This window comes from Peromyscus californicus, unplaced genomic scaffold (assembly GCF_007827085.1).
Source record: "Peromyscus californicus insignis strain IS unplaced genomic scaffold, ASM782708v3 Scaffold_5__1_contigs__length_169319896, whole genome shotgun sequence".
NCBI lineage: Eukaryota > Metazoa > Chordata > Mammalia > Rodentia > Cricetidae > Peromyscus > Peromyscus californicus.
In genome coordinates, this window is record NW_026294573.1 from 167,027,621 (window position 1) to 167,050,780 (window position 23,160).

A 23,160-nucleotide genomic window follows, 5' to 3' on the forward strand; every position below is an offset into this window, starting at 1 on the left:
ACCCCACTTTTATTAATGGACAGATTATCCAGATAAAGTCAACTAAGAAATACCAGCATTAAAATATAAACTATAGACTGGATGGATATAATCTACATTTGTATAATATTTCACCCAACAGCTGCAAGCATGTTCTTCTCATGCCCATGGCACTTTCTCTAGAATCAACCATATGTCAGGCTGTGAAACAAGTCTCCATAAATGGAAAAACAAAATAAAGCAAATACAAACCACCAGCAGCAGCTAACATGTATCTGCTGTGAACCCAGTGAAGTAAAGCTAGAAATGAACAAGATAAATGTTAGTAATTGTGTGATTGCTTAAAAATTAGAACAGCCAATGTCAACAGAAGCATCACGAAGAAAAGTTGAAATGTCCGTTGAGACAAATGACAGCGAAAACATAACTACCTAAGCAGTGCTAAGGAGGAGGCACGCGTTAGTGATAACCGCTTACGTTAAAAACAACAGCAAAAAACAAAGGTCATGGCAGAAAGAACTCAGATACTTAAAATGCAAATGGCCAATGAAATTAAATTTTTTAATTGGTTATTTGGTCATACGGCCTGATTGCACTTACCTCCCAGCCTTCCCATAGCCAACCCCCTTCCTACCCCACTCCAAAAAAAAAAGAAAAAGGAAAAAGCAAGTTCATTTTGTATTGTCCATATACTCACTGGAGCATGGTCAAATCCTAGTTACTCCCCCCGCCACCTTGGCCCCTCCACCCAGGGAGGATGAGTCTTTCTCTGCCTACTTCCATGTCAGAAACCATCAACTGAGGAGAGCCAGCAGTGGCCAAGGAAGGGGCGGGGCCATCTCTCCCATAGGGTTTGGTGGTAACACCAGCTGCAGACATCAACATGGCCCTTGGTGGTATCAGGACCACTGATGAACTCATGGCCCTCAGCGACTGCATTGGCCACCAACCATGACATAGCCTCAGGTGGTTACACCTGCTGCTCACGTCTGGATGGCCCCCCAAGGCAGCAAAGCCTGAGGATATCACCAAGTCATCATCAGTCTGTGGCACAGACTACATACTCCACATGAATCTCAAGCTTCATTGAGTCCTAGGGCAGCAGCATGGACAACAGAAACCAACATGGCCTCTGGCCTCTGGTGGCTTCCTGGACCATGATGGTCCTTCGAGGAGATCCAATCCAGAAAGTGAACCTTTCTTCATCTCAAGCTTCGGTCATTGTCCAGGGTCAGGGGGATCTCATGGCTGGGCAGCAGGTCTAGGGCCAAGTCTGTGTCTGCATAAGCTCTAGACTGTTGTACACCATCCCACTGACCCTCCTGGGCTGTGACTGCAGATCCATCAGCCCATCATGTCCCCAGTTCTGTCTCTTTCCGCAGCACATACACTGCTCTGTTTCTCTATCTTTCCCACCTCTCCAGCACATACTTGTTTGTCACCGTGGTGCTTGGGTATCTTTGAAACTAAATTTCTTTAAAGATAAAATTGATAGACTTTTAGCTAGACTCAGCAAGAAAAGAGAAAATGAATGAGACGATAAAAGAATCCTACTACCGACACCACAGAAAGGCCGAAGATCATTAGAAGAGGCTGTCATGAGCAGCTGTGCACCAAGAAAGTGGAAAGCCTAGGAGATGGGCAACTTCTAGATACAAAGCTATCAGAGTCGAACCTTATGAGTTGCACTATCTGAACAGACCAATAATAAGAAAAAGGTACATCAGCAATAACAGCTTTTCCCAGAAGTCTGAGTGGGTAGTCTGAGTGCAGAGGTAGAATGCTTACCTAGCATTTACAAAGCACTGTCCTATCTTCAAGACCCAGCATTACCAACACCAAAAAGAAAAGAACAACAGTGTGGTGGTATTGTGTTTCCCAAAATATTGTGCACCCTAATAAACTTATCTGGGGTCAGAGACAGAACAGCTACTAGATACAAAGGCTAGAAAATGGTGGTACTCACACCTTTAATCCTAGCATTCCAGAGGCAGAAATCCATCTGTTCAAGGATACAGCCAAGCATGGTGACTCACACCTTTAATCCCAGAAAGCGAGCCTGTAATCCCAGGGAGTGATGGCAGAAAGCAGAAAGGTATATAAGGCGTGAAGACCTGGAACTAGCAGCATTTGGCTGGTTAAGCATTGAGGCTTCTAGCAGCAGTTCAGCTGAGATCCATTCAGATATGAGGACACAGAGGCTTCCAGTCTGAGGAAACAAGATCAGCTAAGAAGTTGGCCAGGTGAGGAAGCTGTGGCTTGTTCTGTTTCTCTGATCATCCAGTGTTCACCCCAATACCTGGCTCCAGGTCTGATTTTATTAATAAGACTTTTAAGATTCCTGCTACACAATAGTTTCTCAGGAAAAGCCCCCAAACCAAACGAATTTGCTGCTAATGTTATCAAATGTTTAAAGGAAGACTAGCACTAAATTCTTCTCAGATTGTCCCAAAATACTGAATCGGGGGAGATAGCCTTCCATATTGGTTCTGTGAGGCTAGCATTATCTTAATTTCAAACCCAACAAATACAACAAATGAAAACAATAGCTCAGAATCCTTGATGAACATATATGCAGAAACTATCAACATATCAGTTGATTGAACTCATGAACACACGAAAAAGGAGATAAGCCATGATCAAGTAGGATTTATCCAAAGTTGGAAAAATGGTTCAATATATGCAAGTAATAAATATCTTAATCAACTATGGCTGAAAGTTGTACAGTCATCTTATTAAAACCAGAAAATACAGTAATAATGAACATCATGATAAAAAATGTAAAAATTAGGTACGGAAGGACTGTCTCAATATAATAAGGCCCAATTTGGTCACCCACAGCCTATATCATACTGAATAGGGAAAAGCTAAAATCATTTCCACAAGAGTAGGAGGAAGACAAGGATTCCTGTCTTCACCACTCTTATTCAATGAAATTTTGGAAGTCTTATCCAGAGCAATAACACAGTAAACATACAAGGCATCTAGAGCAGGCCACATTGTTATCTTGTTTGCTGAGGACATGATTTATGTATAGAAAGCCTCATTTTATTTTCTACTCATCTGTCAATGGGCTCCTAGGTTGAGTCCATAGCTCGGCCATTGTGAACAGTGCTCTAATTAACCTTTAAGTGTAAAATGTCTCTTCAGCACACTGTCTTCTTCTGGGTATATATCCTGTAGTGAGATTGCTAACATGAGGCATTTATACACACAATGAAGTATTATTGAGCACTAAAAGTTTTGTCACACGAAGCCACACAAGTTGAACTGGGGAACATTACATTGTGTGATGTAAGACAGGCGCAGATAGACAAGTAGAGTATACTCATACTTACATTTGAAGGTTTAAGAGGTGACTTCATTAGTAATAGGACCACAGTTTCCTGGTTCACTTACCCTTGTCCTTACCAAATCTTATTGAAAAAAATATACCTACACTACTAAGAAAAATATCTTTGTACTTAACATATGCAAAACAGTGAATTGGGAGTATTAACTTAAGATTTTGAACTTAAAATTTCTAGCTTAGCCCGGTAGAGGTGAAGTATGCCTTTAATCTCAGCACTCGGGAGGCAGAGGCAGGCAGATCTCTTAGGCTAGCCTCGTCTACAGAGTGAATTCCAGGATGCAGAGAAACACTCATGATGTCTCAAAAGGAGAAGGAGGGTTAAAATGGTTATTTTCTGGCATAAAATATTCAGTAGTACAGAATTTGGAATTTATAAGAATTATTATCTTAAAATAATTGTGTAACTTAGCCGGGCGGTGGTGGCGCACGCCTTTAATCCCAGCACTCGGGAGGCAGAGCCAGGCGGATCTCTGTGAGTTCGAGGCCAGCCTGGACTACCAAGTAAGTTCCAGGAAAGGCGCAAAGCTACACAGAGAAACCCTGTCTCGAAAAACCAAAAAAATAATTGTGTAACTTAAAAATCAAGAAAATATTTTTTTAAAGTTGATCTGAAAGAAATAATAGAATGGTAGCCATCAGAACCAGGAAAGGTTAGAGGGATGGAGATGGGTGATTAATGCCTATAGTGGAATAGTTCCTAATGTTCTTTAGCACAGTTGACAGGTTTCAAAGTAGCTGGTAGAGACTGTGGATGCTTCCAGCAAAAATGATGTATATGAGATGGCATATCAGCTACACTGATCTCATCTTATACTATATATATATATATTGAAATGCTCTGCACTGGGCTCCAGTAATGTGTACAGTTAGTGTTTCAATTAAAATGAAAATTATATGTATATACTTCTAATTTTGATTGATGTGATGACTACAAATAGATACCTCTACCAGCTGTATCAGATCTCTTGTTTCCTGTAGCCTCCCTGTGCTTATAAAACTTACGACTTTTTGAGACTCTTACAGCTTGAAATAGTATCTTTCATGGCATTTACCCTGATTTCTTCTGTTGAGAATAAGACTACCACACTTCCCATGGTGGGAAAACTCTTTAAAAATGGAACGTGTTATTTGAAAGTAAAATGTAATCCTTTACTTTAGTCTTAAAAATCATATCTCACAGTCCTTGTTGGTGCAAATGAAAGAAATACAAGGTGCTTTTACTTCCCTTACTGCACTGATAATCTTTAGATAGTTTATAATGTATAAAAATGGGCTCCTCCAAACATGTTTGAAACAAAGTCTTATGAATTTAAACATGATAGAGACCTGTGAGTCCCACCTGGATATTGCCGGACCTGGTGTAACAGCAGATGGGTTATTAGTGTCTCACCAGTCTCAGAAATAATGCATTTCTGTGTATCCAGGAGTTCTGATTCTCAGGATGGCAGTCTTTAGAAGGTAATTTTTTTTTTAAGTTGAGGTCTTGCTGAAACTCACTGTATAGCCCAGGCTGGCCTTAAACTCAGTCCTGGCTTAGCCTCGCACATAATGAGATATAGGCATCCACTATCATTTCTTACTAAATGCTGTCTCTCTGAAGACAGTCGTGCAACGTGGAGTGCATACGAGAAGGACAGTTCCAGGAGACCTGACTGGAAGGTTTGGGGACTGCCTGGCTCTTCATTGTACAAACGGAACAACTGAGGCTCGGGTAACTTTATAATGTATCCAGAGATAGTAGTGAAGTTGAAATCATGTCTTCTCATCTCAAAGTCTCTGCATTTGCTACCAGATGACATATTTATTTCTAAATATACTACGTACTGATAATGGAGCAAAAACCAGTAAAGTTTTTAAGAAATTCCACTGAAGTTAGGTATTCATGTTGTGAAAGAATGTTTTATATATCATGTACCAGAATCTCTTTTTAAACCACTTAGGATGTTTTATAACATGGAAAATGTCCAAACTATTGTTTCAGATAGCTCATTTATATTTGGGTGGATCATGTAAAAACACTAACTGGCTGAGAACTACATGAAGTGTCTGCTTAACTAGTATTACATCAGTGGGACAGATATCTACATTACTTGATTTTTCTAAGATTTAAAAAAAATTCAGTAATAGTCGCGTTTCAGAAACACTCAACAGGCTTTTAGGCGAATGCTATTCTATTTTTCATTCCAAGCTTTCTGATTTGTGTTAAGATGATTCATAGGCTATTAGAGCTGAAATACATTCAAGTTTCTCTAGCCTAGTTCATTTTACAGATGAAAAAACTCACAATTAAATTGTATGTACTGCGCCGGCTCAGCCTAGCCATATACCTCTGTGGTAGTGTTGTCTTTCTTTGACTTTGTCCCAGTTTGTTCTAGCGCTTCATTTCTTTAGAAGTTTCAGTTACGTGTTTTTATTGTGATAAGACACGTGAGGATCTACCAGTTTAATACGTTAATAAATGGGCACTACATTATTGTTAAAGGAAAGCCCACCTGTCCAGCAGATTCTTAGGACCTTTTCACTCTGTGATGGGACTCCTTCCCACTGACTAGCTCCTTCCCACTCCGTGTCCCCAGCTCCCAGAAAGCACTGCTCTGCTCTACTGGGTTTCTATGGGTTTGTTTGATTTCAGTAACTTCTGAAGTGGGACTATGTGGTATTTATGCCTATGTGACAGACTTATTTACTCACTGTGGTGTTCTCTGGGTTCATCATGTCATGGTACGGGACAGTGTCTCCTTAAAAGAGTGGTCGGATGGTATTATGCTGTGTGCACATACCACAGTTCCTTATCCTTTCATCCCACGAGGAACATCTAAGTTGTCTCTGTTTCTTGGCTGTTAGAGTACTTCAGGTGAGCATAACAGAGCACTGTGACTACCTCTCCTAGGTTTTCATCTCAGTATCTGGGGGCAAATGTCCAAGAGTAGAATTATTAGTGTACCTTTTATGTTTTGAGCAATTGCCACAACGTGTTTGATTGTCATGGACAGTGTACACTTGTTGAAGTGGCTCCAGTGCTTGCCAGCAGTCGCTATTTCTGGTGGTGTGAGTGTTGCTGGTGGGTATTTGTTGGTGGTGGTCTGTTTTGCTTCTGTCCACACTTGTGCCTCATCGTGGTTTGAGTCATACTTCACTACTGATTACAGATAACATCATCTCTTCATGCATCTTTTGCTTATCTTCTGTGCTTATGTCTGTCCAAGTCTGTTGTTCAGTTTTTAACTAGGGTTATTTATTTCTTCTTTGTTTTTTGATAGTGGTTTCTAGGAGTTCTCTCTCTTTCATCCATTTTCTTTATTTTATGTGTATGGGTGTTTTACCTGCATGTGTGTCTGTGTGCCTTACAAAAGCAGTACCCATGGGGGCCAGAAGAGGGCATCAGATCTCCAGGAACTGGAATCACAGACAGGTGTGAGCTGCCGTGTGGGTGCTGGGAACTGAACCTGGTTCCTCTGGAAGAGCAGCTGGTGCTCTTAACCACTGAGCCTTCTCTCCAGCCCCCTGTAGGAGTTCTTGATACATTATGGAGAATGATCATGTATCAGATACTTGTTTTGCACATATTTTCTCTTAGTTTTGCAACTTCATTTCCATTCTGTTTATTTTCCCCTTTGCTGTATAGAAGCAGTTTATGAGTCTGGTGAGATGCCTGGATTAGGGGTGGAGGTGCTTGCTGCCAAGATTGGGAACCTGAGTTCAATCCCCAGGACCTGCTTGGTAGAAGAAAATAGACTTACAAGACTTACACAAGTAGTCCTCTCACCTCTGTACACATGACACCGTTGGCATGTGCATGAAAACACAATACACAGGTGTACACACAGACACACAGACAGACATAGACACATAGGTGTACACACAAACAGATACACACACAGACGCATAAGTATATACATAAACAGAGACACAGACAGACATACACACAGAGACGCAGACAGACAGACAGGCACACACACAGTAAATAAATGGAACATGATACATTTAGAAGTTACTTGTCTATTCTGCTCCTATCTGTACTTTTAGCTTCACCCCGGTAAACCACTGCCAAGGTCACTGTCAAAAGCCTTCCAACTGTATTTCCTCTGTGAGTTTTATAGTCTCAAGAGTTATAATTAAGTTTTTAATACATTTAAATTGTCTTATGTGTATGGTAGATGCCCAGTTTTTGCAACATTTGCTGAGAGGATGTCCTTTCCCCTTCTCCATTACCGTCACCATGTCAATAACCATGGCTTCCATTTGGATCAATTTCTGAAGATTCCCTTATCTGAGCTATTGGTAGAAGTATAAAGGCAACTCCACGTAGTTAAAAGGAAGGTTTATTTTGTGGGGATAACTTACAAGTAAAGGGATAGGTAACAGGGTCCGGGAGAGGTGAAGTGCAGTCCAGCGGTGTTCTCTGGAGAACTCTGCTCAGTCTACCTCCAGCATCCAGGATCCAGGGACCAAGAGAGCCGGCCCATCTTTTTTTTTTTTTTCTTGAGACAGGGTTTCTCTGTGTAGCTTTGGGCCTTTCCTGGATCTTGCTCTGTAGATCAGACTGGCCTTGAACTCACAAAGATCCGCCTGGCTCTGCCTCCCGAGTGCTGGGATTAAAGGCGTGTGCCACCACCGACTCGAATCTCAAGTCTTAAAGACTCCTGTCTCAGCCACGCCTCATAGGTGTGACAGTTACTGGAAGCCTCAATGGGGGTAGAACTTCCAGGTCAAAGCTGGAACAGCTACCCACTACATCTCCCCCTTTTGCTTAATAAGAAAGTTCTAACCTAATACAAAACTATATACAATAGGAATGATTATCAAATATTGTCCAGGAGGAATAAAGGATAATGACCTAGACAAGATGGAACTACAACCAACATAAACAATATCAAACAAGAGACACATACTAAAATCCAGAGAAGTCTGGAACATGGGTAAATGGCATGTTACAGAGATCATTCCAAAAGATGCCCTATCCTGAAGAACCTGAATCTAATACTTAATATGTTCTAGCTAAGATAGAAGATTGTAAATGTAACTGTTAAGTCTTCAATCTCAGAGCATGAGACTCTTAATCTCAGGGTCATGGGTTCATGCCCCACGTTGGGTGCCCATTGTAGCTGAAGTTTTCTCTGGACCTGCCCAGCCTCACAGACCCTGCAGCCGTTTATAAAATAATCACTCAGAAGCTTACATTAATTAAAACTGCTCGGCCATTAGTTCAGGCCTATCACTGACTAGCTCTTACATTTAAACTAACCCATTAATTCTTATTTATGTTTAGTCATATGGCCTGGTACCTTTTCTCAGTTCTCCCTTTACATGTTGCTTCCTCTGTGTCTGGCTGGCGACTCCTGACTCAGCCTTCCTCTTCCCAGAATTCTCCTCTCTCTCATCCCACCTATACTATACTTCCTGCCTGGCTACTGGCCAATCATCATTTTATTTATCAACCAAATCAGAGCAACACACATTCACAGCATACAGAATGACATTCCCATCACTGAGCCATGGTCCCTTGCTTTTTTTCATGTGTGTCTTAACTGTGTATTTGAAAGCCCAGCCACCCTCACAGTGGGTATGGACTGACTAACTTTGATGTGCACAGAAGACCATCCACAGTCAACCTGGGTGTCATTGGAGGGATTCTGAAACCTTGACTGGTGAGATTATGAGTGCTCTGACCGGTGTGTACATTTGTATTTATTTATTTTTGTAAGCGGTCTCCTGGCTTCTTAGGAACAGTAATTCTCCTGCTCTTTTTTGCATGCATCTGTTTCTTTTTGGGTCTGGCTCTATTGCAGCTAGCCGGTCTGCTTTTTCTATCCTCTGTAGCTGAACAAACAGACACCCAAAGTGCTATCCTCATTCCTCATCAGCCCCAGTTAAGTACTGCTCCAGTCCCTGAGGCAGCCCTGCAGAGGACCAGAACCTGCAGAACTATCAAGCTGAACTGTGTCAGAGGAAACTGCCTCCTTCTCTCCTGCACCTAGGATCCAGATTATACCAGTTCTCGGTCCACTCTGAGTGAGATTCATAAACACACAAACAAAAACTAGTTATTTCCTCAGCTCTTCAAAAATTTAGAATGTTGGAAGCGTACTCCACTGTTCGCCCAAGGGAATTTTTTTGTGATCTGGAATGTTTTCTGCTGTTACTGTGTCAACTTGGGGGTAAAGGGGAATTCTGCTTGCTTCATTGTGTCAGTTCTTGGTTTTGTGCTTAGTTGGTGTACTGCAGCGGATCCTGGAATTCTCTTGTGGAGCTATAATCTGTGTATCATTTTATTTTATTTTATTTTATTATGAAATTGTTCAATATTTTTATTTGAAAATAAGTTTTATATCATGAATAATTAGCATTGATTTCTCAGTCCTTCTGTGTATGTGCATTGGTCTGTTCTCTAGAGAACTACTTCTTTCTTTTTAAATTTTATAATTTAATTTAATTTTACATATCAGCCACGGATTCCACTGTCCTCCTTCCTCCCACTGCCCCCCCTCCCCCCAATCCCATCTCCTCCAGGGCAAGGACTCCCCTGGGGATTCAGCTCAGCCTGGTACATTCAGTCGAGGCAGGTCCAATCCCCTCCTCCCTTCACCCAGGCTGAGCAAAGTGTCCCAGCATAGGCCCCAGGTTCCAAACAGCCAACTAATGCACTGAGGACAGGACCCGGTCCCACTGCCTGGGGGCCCTCAAACAGATCAAGCTAATCAACTGTTTCACTTATCCAGAGGGCCTGATCCAGTTGGTGACCCCTCAGCCATTGGTTCATAGTTCATGTGTTTCCATTAGTTTGGCTATTTGTCCCTGTTCTTTTTCCAATCATGATCTCAACATCTCTCGCTCGTACAAACCCTCCTCTTTCTCGCTGATTGGACTCCTGGAGCTCTACCTGGGGCCTGGCTGTGGATCTCTGCATCCGCTTCCATCAGTCATTGGATGAAAGTTCTAGCACGACAGTTACGGTGTTTGGCCATCTGATCACCAGAGTAGATCAGTTCGGGCTGTCTCTCGACCATTGCCAGCAGTCTATTATGGAGGTATCTTTGTGGATTTCTGGGGACCTCTCTAGCACTTTGCTTCTTCCTATTCCTATGGGATCTTCATTTATCATGGTCTCTCTTCCTTGTTCTCCCTCTCTGTTCTTAATCCAGCTGGGATCTCCCAGTGTATCATTTTTAGTTGGTGTTTGGGGGTGAAGAGTAGGGCTTCTTGTTTTGCCATCCTTCTATGTCACCAACTTCTTTTTTTATTCAACTTTTTCTCTTGAGGTAATTATAAACTCACATGCAGTTATATTAAATACAGAGGGATTCTGTGTACATGCCTCCCAGTGTACTTAGGATAACTTCTTATAAACTGTACAGTGAGATATCACAACCCAGACACTGGTGCAGAGGAGACACAGGACAGTCCATCACTACAGAGACCTTTCTATTACCCCGTGATGACCAGACCATAGTGTCTCTTCTGCCCACATCCACAATGTTGCCATTCCAAGAACGTTGTAAAAACGAGGGTTAAGAACATAGTTTACTGATAGCATGCTAGCCTAGAATGTGTAAGGTCCAGATTCAGCTCCACACTGTGACTGGCTTTAGGGGATAAAATTTTAGTATGTAACTTTTTTTTTTCAATCAGTAATTCTCCAGAGATTCCATTTGTATTTGTGTGCATGTCAGTACAGTTCTGTAGTATAGGATAGTCAGGGCATTTGCCCATTGAAGGATATCGGGTTGCTTTCAATTTCAGCTATTACTAATAAAATTGCTTTGCTAATTCATCTGCAGATTTGTGTGTAACATAAGCTCTCCATTTGTGTGCTGGGTACCCAGGAGTACACAGATTGGGAGGTAATGTCATGTTTGATTTCATAGAAACTGTCAGTCTGTTTTCTAGAGTACCGTTTTTCATGCTTACCGATAATGTGTGAGTGGCCCAATTTTTCTGCATGCTCCCCAGCATTCGGGATCATTTTAGCCAGTGTGTTCCCATATTATGCAGCCATTTCAGTAGCTCTGCAGTGGCATCCTCTTGGTAGCTCTGCTGTGACATCATCTCAGTACCTCTGCAGTGGCATCATCTCGGTAGCTCTGCAGTGGCATCTCGGTAGCTCTGCAGTGACATCATCTCGGTAGCTCTGCAGTGGCATCATCTCGGTAGCTCTGCAGTGGCATCATCTCGGTAGCTCTGCAGTGGCATCATCTCGGTAGCTCTGCAGTGGCATCATCTCGGTAGCTCTGTAGTGGCATCATCTCGGTAACTCTGCTGTGACATCATCTCGGTAGCTCTGCAGTGGCATCATCTCGGTAGCTCTGCAGTGGCATCTCGGTAGCTCTGCAGTGGCATCATCTCGGTAGCTCTGCAGTGGCATTTCTCTGTGGCTTGCACTTTCCTAATGGTTAGTTGACATTTGATGGTATGAAGACTTTCCATGTGCCCGTTTGCCAGCGGTATGTCCTCTGGTGAACTGTGTCCTCTGCTCGTTCTAATGGATCCCTTGTCTTTTACTGCCCAGTCATCAGGGTTCCTTATGCCACTGATACTAGTTTTGCAAATATTACCTCCTGGTCTACATTATTGTATTTTCATTCTCTTTCTGTGTAGGTTTCCCACACACACACAGGAAAACTACTCTTAACAAATTCTATTAATTTTTCTCCTTACAGATGTGTTTGTAGTAGTACTTCTTAGATGTAGGTCTAAAGAGTCTATGACTTTTACATTTAACTTTGAGGTCCATTCTAGATCATTTTTGCTGAAAGCGAGAGGCTCAGATTGAGACTCTGCCCCGCCTTTACCTGTGGTGTCCATCTGTGTGTTTCCTGTGCTGCCTTTGGCTTTCACTCTGTGGCCTTCGTCTGGGCTTTCAGTCACTGACCTGTGTGTGTTGCTCTGCTGATAGCAGTCCAGTCAGGGAGCCTTTAGGTTGGATCAGCTACCTTCCCACTTGATTCTTTTTACAAATTATTTTAGGTATACTGCTTCCTTTGCTCTTCCAAATGAATGTTAAACTCTATGTTTTTCTATCTACAAATAACTCCTGCAGAGAATTACCTAGGCATTGCGTTAGACCTGTGCTCTGTTTGAGGGCATAGCAACGTCTGCTTTGTTGGCCGCTTGCTCTCTCCGGCCAGCATTTGATGCAGTTTTATGTTTCTTTACCTGGTCCAAATGGGATGCTGAAACTGGATGTCTTAGGTGATGTGAGCTGTCTGGATGGAGTCCTCCCTCCTCCGGGCTCGTTTTGTTGCTGTTTGTTTGTCTGGTTAATTAATGACTTGGCTGGGCTGTTTCTGTGAAGCCTGTTTCTCCTACAGCATGAAGCCTGTAACACAGTTCCTCAGAGGATGCATTCCTGAGTGTGTGCGTGGTCACCTGGGAGGACAGTGGATTTATTAGGCTCTTTAGCTGCGTCTTTTTCTGCTGTTTGTTAGACTTTCTGCTTCTGCTGGTGTCTAACATAGCTGTTTGGCTCTGTAAGTTGCTGATGGACTAGGGGTGTGTGTGTGTGTGTGTGTGTGTGTGTGTGTGTGTGTGTGTGTGTGTGTGTGTGTGTGTGTCTGCTTAATTCTTCTTGATAGGATCCAGTTAAATTTGAGACCATTTGTGACAGTATTTGAGGTTTGTTCTCACCCCAAAGGGACTTTTTTATTGAAAATAATTTTTCAACAGTGTATTTTGGTCATATTTTTCCCTCTTCCCATTCTTCCTCCCCACCTCGTTACCCACCCAACTTTATGTTCTTTCTTTCTCCCCTTCTAAAAAACAAAAATCCCAAGAACACACACACAAAACCCCTACAAAAATAGAAATCAAAATATATGAGCGAAAGACCAGTAAGACAAAAAAAAAAAAGAAAAGAGAAAAAAAAGAAAAGAAAAAAAAAAGAAATGCCCAAACAGCAGAACAAGACAAAAAGAAAATCTACAAAAACACCACTGAGTTCCTTTTACGGTGGCCCCACTCCTGGGCATGGGGCCCACTGTGAAGTGTGGTTAATCTACCCAGAGAGACTCCACTGGAGAAAGCTAGCTAGCGTTCCCACTGCCAGCAGGTATCGATTGCAGATGGCTTCCTGCTTAGGAGTGGGAACTCAGGCCTGCTTCCCCTGCTCATGCTAGGACTCTGGCTCACCCTGTAAGGGTCTTAGGTGTGCTGCCACAGTCTCCAGGAGTTCCTATGTGCATCAGTCCTGTTTGTTTGAAGACTCTGTTTCCTTGGAGTCATCCATCACTCTGGCTCTTAGAAATACTCCACCTCCTCTTCTGCATAACTCTCTGATCCTTGGAGGGGAGGTTTTGATGAAGACATCCCATTCAGGACTGAGTGCCTCAAAGTGTCTCACTCTCAGCACATTGTCCAGTTGTGGGTCTGTGTCTCAAAGGGACCCTTTTCAGTTCTGTCCTTTTATGGTTCTTTCTGATAAGCTAGGTAATGATGGGTTAGTTTTTAGAAACCACCATACTTCCATAACTGCTTACAGCCAAAATTGTCAGTGTTTTCAAGAGTGCCCATAGACTTGGATTTTCCCACATCCTGTAGCAAGTAAAGTCACTTGTTTTCGAGAGCATTGGTATTCTCTCCTCTTATGGACTGCTTCATTCCTTGGGCACAATTACAGAACCACTGCCCTGGGGTGGAAATCTGGTGCAGTGGCTCACTATTCTTGGGATGACAATTCTACTGTGTGATCAAGTTGCCAGGTACAGAAGGTAGTTTCTGATACTCGTGGTGTCTGTATGGTACTTCCCTTCTCTGAGGAAGAAAGTGCTGGTGCTCAAGTATTCTCAGCTTGCTCTGCCTGTGTTGACTACTACTTTATGGGTTACAGCTGTGTGGAAGGAATCTTCCAGCATCTTGGCTCCATAAGCCAGGAATTTGGTTTCTACAGCTTGGAGCCAGGATACAAGAGAAATTCTGGTGGTCTACTCCTTGCAGAGGATACAGAGCCCACTGTTCCTTTCTGGGAGGCTGAGGAACAAGAGAGCTGCATCCCCTTAGCCATCTTAGGTCCGAGAAAGGAGAGCAGTTTGTGTTTGAAGGCCAAAGGAACAGAGCCGCTAGCTGGGTTTAGAAGGGCTACAAGTGGGAATCTTCTGCTGTTTTCACCCCGGACTTGACACGTGTCTGCAACAGAACGTGCAGGAAATGTCAGCCGGGGAACGAATCCCACCTGAACTTCCCGGGCTGCCCGTAGAGTTTACTGGAGCTTCCTTATGTTGGCACTGATTGCATCTCGTTGGCTGTGAAGTTGATATTAGCCTTAAGCCTTTGGAGGTGAGGCTAATATGTAGTTCAAAACCCCAGCTTTCTAATCACATGCCTGGTCTTTCTGACATGATGTTCCCCATTATTTTCCTCTTTCATCCTCTGCTACCTAGAGGCCCACCATTAGATGTCTAACTAGCATAAATTCTTGTGTGCTCCATCACACCTACCAGGAATAATAAAGATGCTCTTTCCACTTAGGAAGTTTGAGGAGTTTTAGAAGTTGCTTCCCAGGAACTGAGAGCAAAGGCGATCCAAACTATTTATTTCAGAAGGAAATTGTTTCTGTTTCCAGATTTCCTTAGGATAATTTTCAGACTGTTGAGTTTGTACTTGTTATGGTTGTATAGGAATGGATGCATGCATCTTCTTATCTCATTATTTGGAAACAGATTCTCCTACTTGGTTTTAATGAATGCCTATTTATTTTATATATTTTCATTATTCTTTTATTTTTAACTTGCTTGTATTGTTGTATTTGACATGAGCTTCTTATGGATAGCGTATAGGTAGTGCACCCTATTTTCAAACTTAAAGCGCCAATCTCCTTTTAATTGGTATATGTAGATAATTTATATTTTATGTCACTAGTATACATCAAACCTAAAGCCTGCCATTTTATTTTGTTCTGTTTTTTCTTTTATTGTCCTGTGACTTTCTTGACTACTATTTAGAACTCCACTTAGAAAAAAAATTTTTTTTTTGGTTTTTTTGAGACAGGGTTTCTCTGTGTAGCTTTGGAGCCTGTCCTGGAACTCACTCTGCAGCCCACGCTGACCTTGAACTCACAGAGATCCGCCTGCCTCTGCAGTGCTGGGATTAAAAGTATGCACCACCACTGCCCGGCTTCCATTTAGAAATCTGAGATTATCTAGAGTGTCTCATTGATGTCATTTATGTAGCCTTTTCAGTGATTGCATTGAGTTTTGTGTTATATAATAGCCTCCCCTTGTTCTTAAAAGGTACATTCCACAAAAACCCATTGTAGTACTAAACTTTTTTTAAAGACTTATTATTGATTCTTTGTGGACTTCACATCGTGCATCCCAATCCCATTCATCTTCCTGTCTCTCCATATCTGCCCTTTGCCCCTGCAATCTCCCCCCTAATAAAATAAAATTTAAAAGAAAAGCAAAAGCAAAAAACAAAAAACAAACAAAACAAAACAAAAAACCCTGACATACAAAAAGAAAAAAAGTCTTGGTGTGGAAGCTGTAGTGTGACACAGTGAGTCACACAGTAAACCCTTCAGTCCATACATCTTTACTTGGAAATGTTCATTGCAATGAGTCATTGGTCTATTCTAGGCCTCTGGCTTCTGCTACACCCTCAATACTGGGCCCTCTCTGGGACTCCTCTTGGATATCCTGTTGTTGGCCTGTGGCGTAGAGATCCTGCTGTTTGGATCTGTAGGTTCATCCCTTTCACATGCTCCAGCAGTTCATAGATTCGGTGGATGTTGGGGTGGGCCAACTCATAGCCCTGGTTCTGGGCCTGGTAGCTGGGTGGTAGCTGGGTCAGCCTGCCAGCTCTCCTGCATCGACACAACCAGAGCAAGCTGTCCAGCATTGCCCCAGCTAGCTCACCCACTGCAGCAGGCAGCAAGGAGCAGGGCCAGTTCTGCTCTTGTGCCCTCAGGGCCAGCTCACCAGTACCCACACCACCAGGGCAGCTCTACTGTGTTGCCTGGGTGAGGTGCACGGCTTGCTCTCCCAATGCTGCAGGGCCGTAGCACTAAACCTTTAATATATTGTTTTTTCTCATATGACCTGCAGCTTTGCCACAGAGTATCAGAGCTAGTCTGTTCTTTGGTTTTATGTCCAAATACTTCTTTTTGTTTAAATTAAAATATAATTACATCATTCCCCCTTCTCTTTCCTTCCTCCAATCCCTCCTGTGTCTCCTCCAATCATAGCTTCTTTCTCTTCAGTTGTTTAATATAATGTGTATGCATAAATATATAAATACAATGAGCTGAGTCTGTCCAGTGCTGCTTGTATGTGTATGTTTTCAAGGATGACCACTTAGTGCTGGAAATCCAACCAAGGGACCTCATTCCCAGGGAGGACTAATTCTGCTCTCAGCCTTCCCTCTTCACCTCTAGTTTTCTGTCTAGGGATGAGGCCCTGTGAGAAAAACCCCTTCCACATTAGCATGTTTGCTGGGGTTGTTTCTGTTCAGGTATTGTTTAGACAGCCACACTGTTGAGGTATATCATGAGTAAAGCTTCCCTGACATTCTAGAAGACACAGTCTCATAGTAGATTTCTTAGTCTCCTGGCTCTTAAAATCCTTAAGCTTCTTTTTTGCAATGTCCTTGACCTTAGGTGCAAGAGTTGTGCTGAAGACACATTCATTAGGTGTGAGGATCCTATGTTCAGTTGTTCTCTTCATTTTCAACAGTTATGGTTTTCTGAATAGTCTCCATCTGTTACAAAGAGGAGGTTCTTTGATGAGAGGTGAGGGCAGTACTTATCTGTGGGTATAGGGTAAGTTTTAGAATGCAGTTGGGAAATTGGGTCTAGTAAAGTGGTGGTAGTAAGTTCTCTGCTAAGATCCATGACCTCACTAGCCCCAGGGAATTGTCTAGGTTTCCAGCACCAGGCATGATTTCCCTTCTGTTGAGTGAACCTTAAGTCCAAGCTGTTGGTTACCACCAAAGTATATGTACTGGTGCACCCTTAGGGGTACTGTGTCATGCTGGTCATTGTTGTGGTGCATGGGGTGACAGCTGGGTAGGACTGTTGGTTTCTTCTCTCCCTTGGAACCTTGCATGGCACCTTCTGGTACTGTGAATGTTAGTCCTCAGGAAGGATGCTTTCAGGTCAGATTTCACTTGGATCCTCCAAGTCCTGAGTCCAAAATACATGATGTCTTCAACCTCTGGGAGGCAACCAAGGGCAACAGCAGTAGCTATAATATTATGGGAAAATCTGGGATTCCCCACCAACAACTGGAAAGGGGCTTTCTCATGCCTGCTACTGAGGTTTCTGTCAGTCTGTGGCTCTCTTGGTGGAGAGCGTTGTCTGCCCAGGCCATATAACTTCATGGTGTGTGTGTACATACATACACTTCTATGTATTATATGTAATTTTAAGTAAATAAAAACTAATTATCCTTGTGGCTTTTCAAACATCCTTAGTGTTATTTCCCCCCTTCCCCTCCCTGTATTGCCCCCCCAATTGTCTTCCCCAATTAAAGCCCCTTCCCTCCTTTTTCATTTCCCTCTTCATATCACTTTGGACCCGTTAGTAAGGCAGTGAAGGCTTCTTGACTGTGAGTGATGCTGCAGTGATCTGGTAGGAGGGTGGTTCATGAATAGCCGAGAGGTGGGTAGCACATACACGTGGATGAAGTAGTGACCCACGGCCCTGTGAGCTGCCCAAGATGCAGTCTTTGCCCCCTCCACGCAGCTATTGAATTTATCCATTATAGTTTTAATTTTATTGTAAGTTTTAGAATTTCCATTTGATTCTCTTAGTCTTTGTCTCTGTCTGTCTGTCTGTCTCTCCGCCCCCACGCCCCCACTTCTCTTCTGTTCTCTGCCTGCCTTTCTCCCTCCTCTTCTTCCTTTCCCTCTTCCTCCTCCTCTCTCTCCCTCTCAGGCTGGCCATGAGCTTGATGTTCCTTCCGCCTCTGCCTCCCAAGTGCTGGGATTATAGGCCTGTGCCACCAGCCTGCCTGTCTTTTCCTCCTTTGTTCAGGCCTTTCTATTTGCTGAGGCTTCCTGTTTTTCACTTGTGTTACATGTTTATATTTGCCCACTGAAGAGTTTCATCATGGCTATTTTAAATTTTTTGTGAGATTATTCTATAAATCTCTCTCATACTGTTAGCTTCTCATTTTAGCTTTTTCATTCTCTTTGATATTTTCAGTTATTCTTTTGACTAATTTTTTTTTAAATCTAGGTAGATTCTTACTATAAATCCTAACATTGCTGCATATTACTCAGTGTCATAGTTACTTTTCTATTGCATAGTTAATTTTCTATTGAGGAGACACCATGACCAAGGCAATTTATAGTTTCAGAGGGTGCGACCAGGACCAACATGACAGGGAGCATGGTGGCGGGCAGGCAGTCAGGCAGACAGGCATGGGACTGGAGCATTGGCTAAGAGGTTACATTTGATCCACAGATAAAGGGCAGGGAGAGAGAGAGAGAGAGAGAGAGAGAGAGAGAGAGAGAGAGAGAGAGAGAGAGAGAGACACCGAGAGACCGAGAGACCGAGAGACCGACCGAGACCTAAATGGGAATGGCATGAGCTATTGAAACCTCAACCCCACCCCCAATGACACATCTCTTCCAAGAAAGCCACACCTCCTAACCTTTCCAAACAGTTCTACCAGCTGGGGACAAAGCATTCAAATATGTGAGCGTGGGCCTGGGGGCATTCTCATTCAGACCACCACATCCAGGTAACCTTGACTGAGTTTGCCCGACAACAGTTTCTCATCTCCTGGTGGTTGTGGGAGTTAAGTAATGCTAGTGAACCACGAGAACAGTGCCAGTATTGTATCCACAGGGTAGCTGTGCACAGTGGTCACATTCAGAAAGTCCCACAGTGGGAGTATCAAAGGCAAGATCAGGAACACAAGACAGATGGTGGGAGAATGGGTTCAGGACCTCTGTAAATAAAGGGTCAATACAGTGGACTGTGACAAGCCCCAGCAGGTAAACATGATGTTTAGTTGAGGTCCACAAGCAAAACTGAGTTCAGAGAAGGTCCAGACCTAGGGTGGTTACATTGAAAAAAAAGCATATCCAAAATAGAACAGTTGAATGCTGTACAATGGTAGTGACTGTTTAGAACAACTGGACTCTGTTTTGGCAGAAGTGTGTTTAGTTTATCCCAATAGAAATGTAAATACAGTTTTCTGGGAAACCTAAATGACAAGTTAAAGATCCTTAAGTGTACATATCTTAAATTCTTATTTGATTATATTTTGAGTCATTATATTATTGAAAAGCAGCTTAATTTTACAGCATGAAAAAAATTAAATTTGATTGATCTCTATAGTTCCCAGTGTTCAAGTTGAAAATCACTCAGAAAGTGATTACCAATTACATAGATTCACATGTCTGCAGCTGCCTTTTTGGTGGACTCTAGAAAGAACGGACTCTGCTTAGACTTTGCCGTGTGGTGGGAAACCCTAACTGCAGTGGCATGCTGCCACTGAGTTGCTGCTGTGAGGATTGAGAGCATCTTTATTATCTGCTGTGCTGCTCTTGGAGAACAGCCCTGTAATAACACCCCGGAAGCCGGGGCAGATAGATACACCTGTAATCCCAGTGTTCAGTGGGCAGCGGCAGGTTGGCTGACCCTTGGGGCCAGCCAGGGACACATAGAGGGATCCTGTCTAAAAGCAAAATTAAGAAATCTTCAGTCTGAAGTAATGATGTTAACTTTCTTGATGGCTTTCTTTTTTTATTTTGAATTTATTCATTTTTGTTAGTTCTTTGAGAAGTTATACAGTGTGCGTTGATCATATTCATTTCTCTTTGAATATGATCCAAGATCTACTCCCCAATTCCCTTGTTTCTTGACTTACTGAACTAAGTATATAATTTAGAGTTATAGAGTTTAAATTATTTAAATAAGAATTATATATAGTGTGCATATAGATAGTGAAAAGATGGAGGAATAGTAACATTTCACTTATCAAGTTGGAAACTGTTTTCCTATTTTTAATGAAGTATGATAAAGTGCATGTGGCAGGTGCACTTTGATCCCTTTTGACATGTTTGTAAGCCTGTGAAGTGAACACTTCTACCTCCCCCAAAGTTTCCTCAGGCCCTTTTGTAGATTGCCACTCTTGCCGGCTCCGTTCCCAGGCAACCACTGACCTGCCCTCTGTCACCATTAATAAATGGCAGTGGTCTTCAAGTATAATATCCAATCCAAAATAGGAAATATGACACGTTCAAATATTTCTGTGGGAATGTGAAGTTAGTACAGTTTATTGGGAGGACACCAGTAATGCAAAATAAAAAAGAATCTAAAATGCATATCCTTTGAGTTAGAATTCTATTTCCACTTAAAGGAAATAGATGAACAGGGATTTAACTCCAAGAATGTTCATCATTATGTCTACAGTTGTCAAAATTGGAAACCAGTTCAGTGGGCAGCCGTGTAGATTTTTTTAATGTAGTACTGGGGTTAAGCGCAGACCTCTGTGCACTGGGAAGAGCTTTCCAACCTGGTTTCCCAACCCTAACCCTGGAACTGCTTTCAACACAACAGTTCATATAACCAAAACGCCATGTTTTAAACTTAGTACAGAAGTGTTATTGTGTAAACAACAGAAGTCATGTAGAGTCTTGGATTTTTATTTCTCTTGAAGTTACAACAAGTAAAAAATATGTAGATGCAAAGGACTAAAAACATCTTTAAAGCAATCGATTTATCTTCTGCTGGTTATGGAGATTTTTCTGTATTTTTCCCAGTTCCTTTTTTTCTTCAAATTTTTGAAATTAAAATTTTTTTAGAATTAAAAAATACTATACTTATTAATGTATAGAACTTGAAAACTAACACAAAGGTATAAAGAACACTATAAAATTGAGTAGATCTTTTAAGCTAGTGTCGTTGTGTGAAAGCACAGAGCTTTGTTGTGCCTTTGGAATCAGGATACAGGAACCCTGCCTTTGCTCTTGCAGCTCCCACACTCTCTACATCCTGGTAGTGAGAACCCGTTAGACACTGTTGGAGGTTTCTTGCAGCACAGACTCTCTAGGCCCTTCCCGTGTCCATACTGTCCATCCGCCTTAGCTCTCTCCTCACTCCTGTACCTAGTGAGATACATACTACATTTGTATGATCTGTTTTCATTTTCTTGCCCTAACAAGCTGTCAGTGACTTCAAGTCAGACAGTATTATTGGCACACTGTCCAGAACACACCAGTTAGAATTAAAGTTAGGAACAGTGAGGGAGCGGAGGAGAATGTGTATAAGTATGTGTGTACATGTGTGTGTTATCAGCCTGGACAATCAGAAAGTGTGTCTGGGGTGTAGGCTCTTCATAAAGAATTTGGTAGGCCAGAACGGAGTGGTAAGGAGTCAGAAGGGCTTCCTGTGTCATCTGAACGAGTTTAAATACTGTAGTGTCAGTGATGGGGAGCCGGTGAGTGCATGGCGGAAGGAGGAGAAGGATAGCAGTCTGTGAAGCCCTGCACCCTTCTTATGTACATGGGTATATCCGTTGATGAAAGATCTAGAAACTAGTCAGAGAGGTTCCTGAACCCCAGGCAAGCATGAAAATAGCCGTGTGGCACTAGCTGTACCTAGAGTGATAGGAAAAATTCAGTATCTGTGTACTATATTTCTAGCCTATGGCATTGTTCTTAGAGTTCACCTGTTCGGAGCCTGTTCAGATGATTGATCCCTGTTTAGCCTGTCTGAGAATGCTAATGGATGTGGTGTACTCAGCCACCCAGGCCCACAGAGAAGAGACAAAGGTGAAGGCTATAATAGCTGCTTCTAGCCTAACCCAGAGCTAACAGTTGAAAAGCTTTCATGTCTGGAGAGATGACTCAGCGGTTTAAAGCGTTTAGTGCTCTTGTGGAAGACCTGAGTTACGTTCCCAGCACCCACATCAGGTGGCTCACGAGTGCCTGTAACTACAGGTCTAGGGACCCAACACCCTTTCTGCCCCCTTCCACACACATACATATAACTTAAAGTGAAAGGAGTTTGCATTCAAGATGTCAGCTGCAGCACCCGTGGGAACTCTCAGCAGCTCTGAGGGATCTGCTGTGCTGCCACCTAAGGCCATGTTGGTATCATGGTCCATCCTGCTGCTGGAGGCCATGTTGGGGTCCATGTTCCATGGTGTCACTGGGGACCATGTTGAGGTTCTTGGTGTGTGCTGCCACTGGAAACCATGTAGAAGTCCATGATCCGTGCTCCTGCTGGCTGTTATGGACAGGGAAGCTTCTTTGCAATGGTATTGATGACCACAGACTCATAATTGAGAATTGGAGACATTGAAGGTTTCTGTGACAACCTCCCCCACCCCACCCCCAAAAGAAACAGTCTAGACAGGAAGCCGTTGAAGAGAGTCCTTCAAAATTGTGACAGGAATGTGAAGTGTAGCTCTTCACAGTTGATGGCTTCTGGGGGCACGGGATGGGGAAGGACTCAGTTTTCTTTAAGGGGCTGGCCACTAGGGAATTGAGCATGCTCCAGTGAGTATATGGGCAACACAAATTGGACTAGTGTATTTTTTTCTTTTCTCTTTTTCTTTTTTGGGAGGGGACAGAGGTTGGTAGGTAGGTGGACTTCGGAGGAATGGAAATTGAGTGTGATGGGGTGTGTTGTGTGAAATTCCCACATAAATGTTGGGGGAAAAGTAAACTCTTGAAAAAAACAATCACTTCAGTGTCTGTGGGATGGGCATCGAGGAGTAGAGGACCAGCAGGCCACTGGTGGTTGGGTTTGTGTCTCTGAAGCTGGTGTTTGGACTGAAGCTGCTGTCATTTGTCTCCTTTGCCTCAACTGAGGCACGTTGAGGGTGTTTCCTCTCTCATATGAGGTGCACACTACTGAGCTTCAGGATGAAGATGGTGCCCAT

At 42.7% G+C, this 23,160-nt stretch overlaps 1 protein-coding gene across 11 annotated transcripts in view; it reads left to right on the forward strand.

The window, feature by feature from the left end:
- Stau2 (staufen double-stranded RNA binding protein 2) overlaps positions 1–23,160 on the forward strand; it is a 282,382-nt gene that overhangs the window by 142,475 nt on the left and 116,747 nt on the right. The gene's annotated exons all lie outside the window — the stretch shown is intronic.